The sequence below is a fragment of the Malus domestica genome, chromosome 14 (genome assembly GCF_042453785.1).
Source record: "Malus domestica chromosome 14, GDT2T_hap1".
NCBI lineage: Eukaryota > Viridiplantae > Streptophyta > Magnoliopsida > Rosales > Rosaceae > Malus > Malus domestica.
This window is the reverse complement of record NC_091674.1, coordinates 7,205,757-7,217,751: the sequence shown is the minus strand read 5'-3', so window position 1 is coordinate 7,217,751 and position 11,995 is coordinate 7,205,757. Positions and strand designations below refer to the sequence as shown.

At 35.4% G+C, this 11,995-nt stretch overlaps 1 long non-coding RNA gene across 9 annotated transcripts; it reads right to left on the bottom strand.

The window, feature by feature from the left end:
* Positions 1 to 795: 795 nt before the first annotated feature.
* LOC103435420 (uncharacterized) lies at positions 796 to 11,348 on the bottom strand. Of its 9 annotated transcripts, none has more exons than XR_011575644.1 (17): positions 10,226 to 11,348; positions 8,391 to 8,602; positions 8,194 to 8,262; positions 8,025 to 8,114; positions 7,644 to 7,758; positions 7,230 to 7,306; positions 6,282 to 6,343; positions 5,936 to 5,988; positions 5,451 to 5,505; positions 4,243 to 4,420; positions 3,255 to 3,422; positions 2,962 to 3,023; positions 2,553 to 2,625; positions 2,426 to 2,450; positions 1,397 to 1,502; positions 1,266 to 1,312; positions 796 to 871 (listed from the first exon to the last, which is right to left on the bottom strand). It is a non-coding gene; the product is annotated as an uncharacterized lncRNA (long non-coding RNA). The 9 variants fall into 9 exon arrangements; XR_011575645.1 differs by having other exon boundaries at positions 1,397 to 1,461; XR_011575646.1 differs by lacking the exon at positions 1,397 to 1,502.
* Positions 11,349 to 11,995: the final 647 nt, after the last annotated feature.

The window sequence follows — 11,995 nt, the reverse complement described above, 5'->3', positions numbered from 1 at the left end:
GGGGATTACAATTACCTCTTATGCAGCAACTTCCTTCAACTTTAAAATTATTTCGATCAGCCTGCAAATTGGACAATGTTATGGGTCATCAACCGGAGACTTTTACGCAACATTTCCCATGCGACAAAATCAATACGGCGCTACACTGAGCGCGTTGAGTGCGTCACAAAAAATGCAATGAAGAGCAAGCTTATGACTACTCTATTTAAAGGTCGTCTCAGTCACAGAGCCTTGCGTTCATTTCTCAACTCCAAACCAAAAGGATAGACAAAAAATCAATCACAAGGACCAAACAAAGTTTGTTTACTCATTGAAAGAGACTTGTAGCTCAAGTAAATAAGAATCGCACAGCAAAGGATTCCTCTATACTAGATTCGGATCCCCCTCCCCCAATATCTTTCATATCAAAATCAAATTCTGTTTACTCACAAAAAGAAAAAAGTATATCTATTCATTCACCTAAAGAAGGCTCATTTCTTCCTTTTTTTTATCAAAGTGATATTCCAAACTATTCTAATATTCGGGTGAGTTCCTTCTGAATTTCAATATTGCTAATGCTATCATCATTGTTACATCCCCACCGACATTTAAGACACGGGTATCCCCTGTAATTTCAATCAGAGGGGTCAGAATCATATACAGCACGGGAGGGCCACATTTCAAAACAGTAACAGTGATACATCTCAAACTCGTCAACTATTATGCCAATTAGTTAAGACAGTGTATCCGTCTTCACCCGAGTTTAAGCTTAAACTTCTCTTAACCTAGATTAAAATGTAGATTATAATAGTTTAAAACTAGCAAAAATGCCCGCGCGTTGCTGCGGGACTTGAATGCACCAGCCTTAACCACATGAATTAAGACATTTAACCTGAAAAAAAATTTCAACATAATCAAGAACGAACAAAAGTGATAGATGAGTAAAATGTGTCGGTAAGATAAGCAGTTCGACTTTTATATAGATTCAACCGAACTGATTACAAAAGGTATAGTTGCAAAAAAATACTCTGTTTCCTTGAGAAACAGAAGTAACATGCATTTAACACTTATATTGCCCTTCAAGTTAAGACGGCAAAATATGTCCTACAGGCCAAGCACGTGTTTTAACAGCTAAACAAAAAAGCAAAAAAAGTGTGTTGTTCTTGTTTCAACAACTAATCTTTCAAGCACTAATGTTCAAGACAAAAAAGATGTAGGATGCCTGTTTCCATAAGTTACAGAAGAAACAGAAGGAAGATGAGGGGTTCAAATCTGTAAAAACTCACCTCTCGACAACATGACAATACTCTTGATGGATGTTGTCCCTTAGAGTCTGCATGTTTTAAGTTCAAAATTTAGCGATGAAAGAAACAAAGATTATGAGATTAAAACAAAACTAATCAAGAAGGATACACACCCGGCGACTTAAAAACTGATTCTAATAAAATCGAAAACCCAGTAATTCTGGTAGTCACCGTACCACTGAGAAAACATAAAAAAATGAACACCAAAGAAGTCGATCACTGTGAAAACATCAAAAACCAAAATCAGGCGCCAAAAATCCATAAAATTAAATTATGAGTTTTATTAAATCGGGTAGTGAATCAATAAAATACCACGAATGCTGGTTCAAAAAAAAAACTTTGATACCAATGGACTGGAAAGGATTGCTTTGTCATAGAAAGTAAAAGAATAAATTGAATCAACTGAATATGCTTCTTGCCAACCAAAAAAGTAAAATACAGGGCAACAACCATTTCTTTTATCCCGTTTGTCTAACACCACCAGCATTTCAAACAAAAAGGAAGAGTTTAATAACTAATAACTTCAGGCACTTTCCAGTTGTCAGCTAGCATGATAAAGACCATGGATAATTTATTGTGTTCATTTTCCTGCCATCTTAAGTGACCAGAAACTAAAATTTTCTTATCAAATGTGTTAATGCTGCAATATATAGGATGACGAAGAAAATTCCAGTGAAGATTGGTTGAGGAAATTGACAGTGTCACTACTTGCCTTTGGAAAGATGTCTTTTCTGGAAACCCTTTCAAAGTGTTTAGGATCTGAAAACTTGTAATCGATTAGAGTGTGCCGATTAGGGTGATTTGCTATCTAAGACTCACTTGGGAGTTGGGAGCGAAGTTATAAGTCGCAAGCTCTTGAAATGCAGTAATGAATTTGGATAATATTGGACATGGAAGAAAATATCACATGCACAGCAAGCTAAAGCGACCAAAAGAGGAAAAAAACAGAAGGAAAAAAAAAAGATCTTAAGCAAAAACCATGAATCCAACTCAAAAATGAAATCTCCCAAATAACATCTCAAAACCATAACCCAAATCAAATGCACCAAGTCTCACATCAAAAAATAAATTATACAAATTGACATATTGGTAGAAACCCAACAGAGATTTTAGAGAGAGAGGGAGAGAGAGAGAGAGAGTACCAGAGGAAGTGAGATATGGTTGTACCTGGAAAGCAAAAAATAAATTATATAAATTGACTTTAACATTTGTTGACTCTAACAAATTGATACATAATAACAGTTGTTTAGGATATAGATATGGGTGTACCTGGAAAGATTAAAATTCACCATGTAAGCCGTATTCGAGGAGGACTTGCTCTAGTTCTTCCATAGTGATATACCTGATAATCAGAATGCATTTTGGCAACATTGTTATAAATAAGATGTTGAAATTTAAGAGCATTATGTAAAAGATATTTAAAAAAAAAAAAAAAAAAAAACCCATCTATTATGATCTCTGCATACCCCTGTTGTCTCGTAGGAGAAGCCGATGAACAGTGGCAGTACTATCAAGCAACCAAGTTATGAAATACGAATTTAAAATGTACCTATTTACTGTGTCTAATGAATCTGTGAAATCAAATAGTTAAACCCTAAAAAGCACCACTGCAAATGGCATAAGAAAATTGAAATTAACCCTAAAGAAATTGTGAGAGAAGATTATGAAAAGGGAATACCTTTCGGCCCTTTGAGTTATTGGAAAAAAACCCAACATAGCAAAAGCCTCCAACTCCAAAGACTGTTGTGGGATTTTGAAGAGAGCAAGAGAGAGAGAATATCGGAAGAAATAAAGCAAGAGAGGGGGGAAAAAAGGGGGAAGAAGAAAAAGAAGCAGCAAAAGCAAAGCAGAGGAAGAAGAAATAAGGGGAAAAAAGGACGACTGAAATTAAGTACGCAACCATATACTTATAATAGCAACTAATCAAATAGAACTTAAAAAATATGGAGGAATCATATCAGTCACACTTACCAAGTATCGAAAGATATCGAGCAACAAAGTCAGTCTCACAGTTAAGTTCAATAATAACAGCCTTGTTCTCATTCTGAGCTAGAGCCAGCAAGCCCTCAGCAGCCATCCGAGATGACTTTTTCGACGGCAAAACCTTCCCTCTCCTCCTCAATTCCTTCTGAGTAGCCTCTGCATTTCATTAAAGAAACCAACTTTGATAAGGATTCAAAAAATATATATACACACACATAACCGATTCAAATTAGCATAAACAAAAATGGGAAGAAAGGGGTTCTGACCAATGTCCCAATTGCTTCAGCCACCGAAGCAAAAGAAGAAGAGAAAGGGACAAAGGGAACAAACACACATAAAAATACATACACTAAATTATTTTTTGTATCTATACACTTATAATTTGACATTCAATACGGAAAACAAATCTATAATTCAGGCTTTAAAATACATTGTAAACTCAATTAATACAAACAAAGAAAAAGCATCACACTAAACAATTTCATCAACCCCAGACGTGAACAGAGTCACACCCTAAAATGAACCAATGCAGATAAACACATTTCACCAGACTAAATCCAACAAAATCACAAATCAAAACAGGCATCTCTAGAGAATTCAAATAACCAAGAGATAGGTGAGATGATAAGATAAGAGTTGGATTTCATTTACATTCAATTAAGCTGACATCAAGAGCTAGTGTACAATCAAAAGGATGAACTCCAAGCAACAGATTGTTAGCTGGGTAGAAAAAAAACGAAACATGCACAAATTAAATTTAAATTTTCCATCACCTAAATTGTAATTAAAACAAATACACATCTTAATCACATAAAGACTTTCAAATGCCACAATGTTTAACAACTACTGTTCTATCAATTCCTAATCTTATAAATCATTTTGTGACGGTTGGGAAAGTTTACTAAATAACAGAGAAAAAAGAGTAAACATAATCAATCTTTGGGTTTGAAATAGAATCAGAGTTGAGCTTATGTACCAATATGAAAGTTTTGAGGAACAATGGAAAGATAGCTGAGGTCCTGGTGGTAGCGGTGGCTGAAACTTGGAAGGGATCTGGTTTAATCTTGTTTGCAGTGAAGCGGTGAGCAACATAAAAGGTGGAGGAAACTGGCGATCCCACTCATCAAAATGAGAAATTTCATAAATGCATTGTGCTGCAGAGAAAATAAAGAAGAGATTGCACAACAAATACGTGAAAATCAGTAAAATCGTAAATTAAAAAAACCAAATGATCAAGGATAAAATTTAGAAACCCTACCACACAAAATCGCAAGAACATAAAAATTACCAATAAAAGTTAGCAAAAAACACACACGGTGTGACAATAAACGCCTTAACGCCAACGATGGCCTCAAACCCAAACAAAATCCCAAATCAGTTAAAAAAATAGTGAAAATGAACTGAACCCATTCCTCTATCATATTCTTTTCCTCTGTTTCCCTATCCCTAATCCCAAATCTCTTTTCCATGCTTTCTCCGCCGTTTTTCCCTCACCCTCAATCCCATTTTCTTCCAAGTCTATAATCAAAACCACGTGCATAAACACGCTAGAAATTTGCCAAAACCCACAACATAGCCTAACTAAAAATCTCACCGATTAAAACTTTCACCAAAAAAAACACACTATCTCTCTGATCAAACGAAAACTCCAAAACCAATTCAATGCTTGATTAACAACCCATAACAGAATCTTATTTAAAATTGAATCCAGAAAAATTAAAAGCTTCTTACATTTAAATTGTGAAGAAAAGCCATACCAAATCAAGCATTAATGTATCGTTTCATACTGACAATCTTGGAAATTCATATACCATGTTCACTTTGCTTGATTTGTTTGATTTGATCAGAGAAATTACTTTCTAAAAACAATCTTGACAAATGATAATCTTGATTTGCTTGATTGTCCAACAACAATCTTGGAATATGTATCGTTCAATGTATGTCTTTAGAATCGAATGACAATCTTGGAAATTTATACTGACAAAGTGAACATGGAAATTCATATACAATTTGACAATACCAAATCAAGCAATATCTAAAAACCAAAAACAGATCCTACAAAGCAGAAACCCTATCTCATATGCATTAAAATGATTGACAAATTCTTGGTGAATCATCATAAAATTAACCCAATTTCTCAATTCCAAAAACATGAAAGTTTAAGAAAGGGTTCTGAGTTCTCACCATAACGAAAATAATCATATCGTTTCAGTTTGAACTCAGGGTCAATTTCCATCATCTGCATTAACAGAAACAATAACTTATGTCAGTGCATTCAAACCAAACCCATAAATCAATTCCTAAAATCAACTGCAAATCACAAAGTTACCCAAAAAAAATCCAGCAAAGAACCAAAATACCTGAAAATTACTATATTAGCACTCCCTCCACCCCAAAATCAGAAAATTTGAAATTAGAGTTTGATAACATTGTACATAGAAAGTAAGGAATCGATAATTTAGGTGGTTTCCCAGGACAATAATAAGCTTGCAGAGATCATATTCATACATGGATGCACAAATACACAGACACTATAGAGACCATTTGATGAAAAAAAAAATAGAGATGCTTAGAGATTCAACACACACTATACATAGATCCATGGCTTAGAATTTCTCAGATCCGGTTGAAATTAATAAAATAAAAAAATTAAGGATGTGAATTTATACCTCTGACAGTCTGAGCTCCGTTCCACTGATTCCTTCGCTGGCTTGGTGCAAACCTGAGGAGATCGGCGATTAGGGATAAGAAAACTGGCGGCCGTGGTTTAGTTTTTTGAGAGAGAATTCAAGAGAAAAGAAAAAGGAGAAGAAGAAGGGGATGCCCCTTCCCTTCTGAGATCGTCAATAACATCTGAAGTACTTAACACCTATACACTATATTTACACATATAAACTAATCAGCACTCATAACATGTCAATGGTCCAATGATTATGGAGCTCAAAATTTATATAAGAAAGGGCCAATCAAATCATAAATTAAAATGAAAACATGTACGTAATTAAGAATTATTACTTGCTTAGTCAGTTCCTTCTTGTCACTTCAAGGATTATTCAATTCAACCCGATTTGATCAAACTGCATCACCCAACAAAACAAAAAATAAATGAATTAAAAAGAAAATTAGGGGAACTAAATTAAATATACACTGACTGACTTTTCGGCTAGAAAACCCAAAAAGAGCAATTAAATAGCAGCGCATAATGACGGAAGTTCTATGAAAAAATATGAATGAGTTTTCAATTAATAATTGAGGCCGAAATAAAGAAGGCCTTTCTCACCTTTGATGCAAGGCGGACAACAAATTCATTATGGATTAATGTATAATATCTAAGATCCTTTTTTTTTTATTGAGATGCTTCAACATCATCCACCTAATTCATATCACACATCCATACATAGCTGAGAACGCTTATTCCCACCACGATTGCATTGTTACTTTAGTATGTTTTTTCACTAAGAAGAAAAGGAAAGAGCATCACGAAAAATTTAGTTCCAATATAGCTGAGAACAATTATAATAGCACAGATAGAAAAAGGCACTATCAAAGAAATCAAAGGTTGTTTTAATAGAATGGAAAAAAGCAATAATGAGAAAAATTCACATGTTATTACATTAAACTGGAGTTAAAATTACTCACCCTTTTTTTTTTCATTGCACCAAGACAAAAATAAAGAAAGACTTCTAATCCCATAAATAGCAAATACTCTACTATCCTAAATTCCTAATCCCACTTGACTTCGCTGCCTCACACCTTTGTCCCGTCTCCCATTAACTAAAAACACTCCCAAATTACACCAGCCAACCATACAAAGCCACTGGCCACATCAAATATTAGGCACGATTCAGGTAACCAAATTCAAAGAATAGAGTTCAGATAACAAAATGCAAAGAACAAAATACATATAGTAAAATTCAAGAACATGATTCAGAGGATTTGAACTATATTGTGTTGAAAACTTACTGAAGAGGGACGATTCCAGGGCAGTAGCAGTCAGGCTTCTTGACTTCTCCAGTTGTGGGTGCTGATTTTATTGAAGCCTCAAAATTAAAACAATTAGCAACTTAGATCCAATAATCTGATTGTTTCTCGGAAAAAATAGCTTGCAATACAGATTTTGCAGCACTGATTAGAAAGAATTAAATCCAGGTATGAAAAATTGAATGAATCAATTACATTAGATATCATATATTGTCAGCAACAATAATTAACCGATTCAAATGTATCTAGCTAGTATGGATTGAACAGCCACTTCAATTGGGAATGAGAAGATGCAAAATCGAGCAGCCACTTGGATGATCAATGGATTATTCCATCTAGAAAATGATAAATATATACATATAGAGAGGCAGAGAGAAGAGAGGGAAGCATTATTACCATTTGGCGGCATTGATAGGTGCAGAGCAATTGATTCTTGTTTGATCCTCCATGTCTTCTCTATGCCTTCAGTCTCCAAATAGCCTCCCTCACTTGGTAGAAGCCACTGATAATTCTGATAAAAAAACAAAACAAACATTCAAATCAATTGTTATCAGTATTACATGGACTAAAAGAACAGAAGAAGCAAGATTTCATGTAGAAGATCGCTTGTATAAACTAAATCCAATAAATCAGAGAAAAATGTAATACAACAGTACACGACTGGAAAAGAGAGTACAAAATCTAGTCTACTGCTTAAGCATCACTCTATGTAAGATTCTTTTTCCTTCCATTAAAGTTTGAACAGACCAACATATCACATTATGGAAAACAAATCACCTTCTCAGCCTTGGCAGCAGCTTGTGCAGATTTTCCATACAATTCTTCTCTAACAGCAAGTTAACCCTTCAATTTCTTATCTTTCAAGCCCTGAAAACACAAAATCCAAGATGCAGTGACAAATAAACATGTATACGTTTCATGAAAACTCAAAGTTTCTAGGCCATACCTCCAAATTTGCTTCTGCTCCTCTAAGAAACTTCTTCGCTCTCTTATCTAACTCATCAGAAATCTTCTCCTGCAAAATAAGGTACTGCCCATTTTATTTTCTCATTCCCTTTTTAAGAAAAAATGTCAATCACAGTTTTACAAACAAAGCAAATGGAAAACCAAACAATAAACAATGATTTCTGAACAGTGTTTTACCTGTTGAATCAGAGGACAAAACTGAAAACCCTCTCATCTCCCATACCTCCCTCAGACATCCTCTGCTCAGCAACCCCGTGGGGTAACCCGTTAACCCCAAAAAACGCAGGGCATGCTCTCTGCCCTCTCTCTCTCCCCCTGTCCATCCGTCCCTCAAGGAGGGTCAGGTAGAGGAGAGGGGAGGCGGAATCGAAGATCAGTAAATCCAAAACCTGCAGTCTCATCAGGAAAAAGAAAAAGGCAGATATATATCACCAGGAAGCAAAAAAAAAGGCAAGCATTAGCCAAAATTTGTAAATCAAACACAGAAGTGTCAACTCATTCTCCTCTGTTAGTCTGTTATCACCTCACATGTCACACTTTTTGAGATTGGATCAATTCGATCACAACCAAACTACCAGTATTAAATTTAACTAACTAACGATCAAATGATTTAAACATTGTGTATTACAAATTCAAATCAATGGTGGTAATAAATAAGATAATTTCAGCTACCATTTGTGATTAAAAACGAACAATGCTTACTCCCAAGGAATATCTGACAATTTGGGTCTACTTCTGAATTTCGTCCTCATTAAACTGTTTACTTACCTGCTTTTAGATGTCTTTACGTATCAATCTATTTTTTTTAGAATGACGTTAGAAGATGTTCTAGCACCAGAGACTATTAGAAGTTGGTAAGATATGCCGATACAGCGGTTTGAGAACAGTTTGGGAAACTTTGGGTAGAAAATATGCTCGCAAGGAAAACAGACAATGGGTGAGTATCACTCTCAAAGCTGGTTTATGTTTAAATTAGTGAATTACCATAATCTTTACTGGTCGGTTCTCAAAGCTGCTGAAATGTGATGAGTCCCTTGTAAAAATACTTGACTTGGGCTCTAAACTATTGTTCAGTGTTTAGCAGGGACCAAAACAATTTCAGTAAAAAGATTAGAATCCCAACAAATGTAAGTAAATTTATGAAGCCTATAAGATTTTGAAGCGAGGAAAAATGCCGTAAAACCAAAAGAAAAAAACATGAAATTATCCTATGTTACCAATATTGATGAAACCATCACAGGTGAAGAATGAGGCAAATAAAGCTTAACAAAATAAATGAAGCAATAAGTATGGGAAAATTTGATGGGTTTTGACACCATTCCTCCAAAGCCTCAGTAGTGGTAGTTTCACTTAGCACGCCAACAAAATTTCAAACAGCATTCTTGTTCTAGTACCAGATCAAACACACAATTATTCACGAAAAAATATGTAACTTATTTAATAAGGTATACAAAGGAACTCATCACAGGTCAAGTACTTTTACAAACTTTGAAAAATATAAATCCCAAGTATAAATCGTGTCAAAAATATCAAAACATTTACGAAATTTTTATCTTTCCATTCCAAAGACAGACCAATTTGAGGACAGAATAAAAGATAGACCTCCTCAAGCACACAACAAATTTAAAATAATACTTCCGTAAGACAAACCAGTACAGATAAACACTGAACAATAGTTTAGAGCCCAACCTCTGCCTTTAACAGTTTGTCAATTTGTAACTAAATTGAATCTCATCATACTCTCATTTACTTTTTCAGGATGCTCAAAATGCTATCAATGACTTAACTGGTAAGGATGATGTTTTTCCTATCCAAACTTTGTTTTTCGACAGCTTCTCAAAAACGAAATCATTACCAAGATTCAGTTTAATTAGTTTTCTCATCATATCCAAATTTTATGCAGTTTATATAATATCCAGAAATAATTCATAACAAAAGGGCAGAAATGATAACAATATATGCTAACAGTAGAGAAGCGAATTAAAAATTGAACTTAGCTCAAAAACACATACCTTTCAAGGATCGGAGCCTCAGAAAAATTTATGAAGTTCAAGCAAATATTTTTAGGTCTCAATGCACCTATACTGCAAACCAACGAAAATGCAAATGCATTAATACAATTGCCAATACCAATTTCTAAGATTTTAGCATTCTCTTTACCCTTGCAACCGAAAACCAAAAATCCCAGAAAAATGAGCAAGAAGCTTAAGCAGAAAAAAATCATATTTTAAACCACCAAAACTCAATACCCATTTAACCTGAGATTTTAGTGTTCTCTTTACCCTTGCAACCGAAAACCAAAAATCCCAGGAAAATGAGCAAGAAGCTTAAGCAGAAAAAAAAAACATATTTTCAACCACCAAAACCCAATACCCATTTAATCATTCACAAACGAAAAATCTAAATAGAGAGTGAAAGATCAACAAACTGAAAACCCCCCAAAAAAAAGCCACAAAAAAGAAGAAGAAAACTGACCTTAAAACAGAAGACAATGCACAGAACAGAGAGATGCATCCCCAAAATGAGAGAAAATGAGAGAAAACGAAACAAAGGAACCCCCAAAACCTAACCCGACAGTTCACATCTATGCTAACAGCAAAGAATGGAATAAAAAATGGAACTTAGCTTTCGAAATCCAGCCATTGATCCGACATGCAAAAGGGAACGGACGATCCAGAGTGATTCATGAACTGAGGGGACCTTACTCGGCTCTGTTCACCATCCAACCCCTCCTTCTCTCTTTCTCTCACTGTCTCCCTTCCACTCATCCATGCCAGGATCCCTCTCCCTCTCTCTCTCGCTCTGTCTCTCTCTCTCCCTCTCTATCGGAGGCATGGCCTCCCATCCCCGAAACCCGCACTGAATGACAGCAAACGTAAACCCACCCCAATCCGTCTCAAACAAACAGGACAAAATTGCCCTTCCAACCCAGCCCCAATATCAGCCCAAACCTGACGGCATTGTTGTAAATAGCGTGAAATCGAGTGGCTCCCTGATAAGCCATATGGACAAAATTACCCTCCGAAATTTTGAGAATTACCATCCCAACCCACTCCCATTCGGCTGGTATTGTTGTAAATAAAGCAAAATCAAAACAAAGGTGAACAGTGCCTGCCCTCCCCCCTACTTTAGAATAAGTAATATCAATTTTTCTCTCTTAGTTTCTTAATTAGTTCTTAGTTGATTGATTTGCTTAGCACCTCACCTATTTATAGGCAATCATAGTCGACTTACCATGTCGGTGGTATTGAGCTCTTTTCATCCTAGCCATAATTTCTGGTTGTTCTGGACTTTTCTACAACAAAAACATTTTCTAGATTTTCCTGGCCTAAGTCGGTGGATTTGGCTTTGCCATCTTGTTGCTATACTTTGCTAGAATTGTCTAGCATATTCAAGCATGCACCGGCAACCTTCAATATTGCTTGCTAGAATCTTCTAGAAAAATCTCATGCATGTCTAAACTAGAACAATCTAGTTCCTTTGTACAGACTGATCTTAATGGGCTAGTTTTAATATTTATCATTAAACAACCCAAGAAATTGGCCCAACTGTTACACCCCACCCTTATATATATATAATTATGATTCCCCTAAGAAATTATTCGTTTTAAACTATTTTAAACCCTTAGATTTTTTTTTACCCAATCCGGATCTTAAGTGGGATTTTCTCACCCTCAAGCTGCCAAGTACCAGCTCCCCAACACCCCTCACATTTCTCTCTCTCTCCCCTACCCTGTGACCCATTTCTTCTTCTTTATTTCTCTGCACACTCCCTTCTCTCTC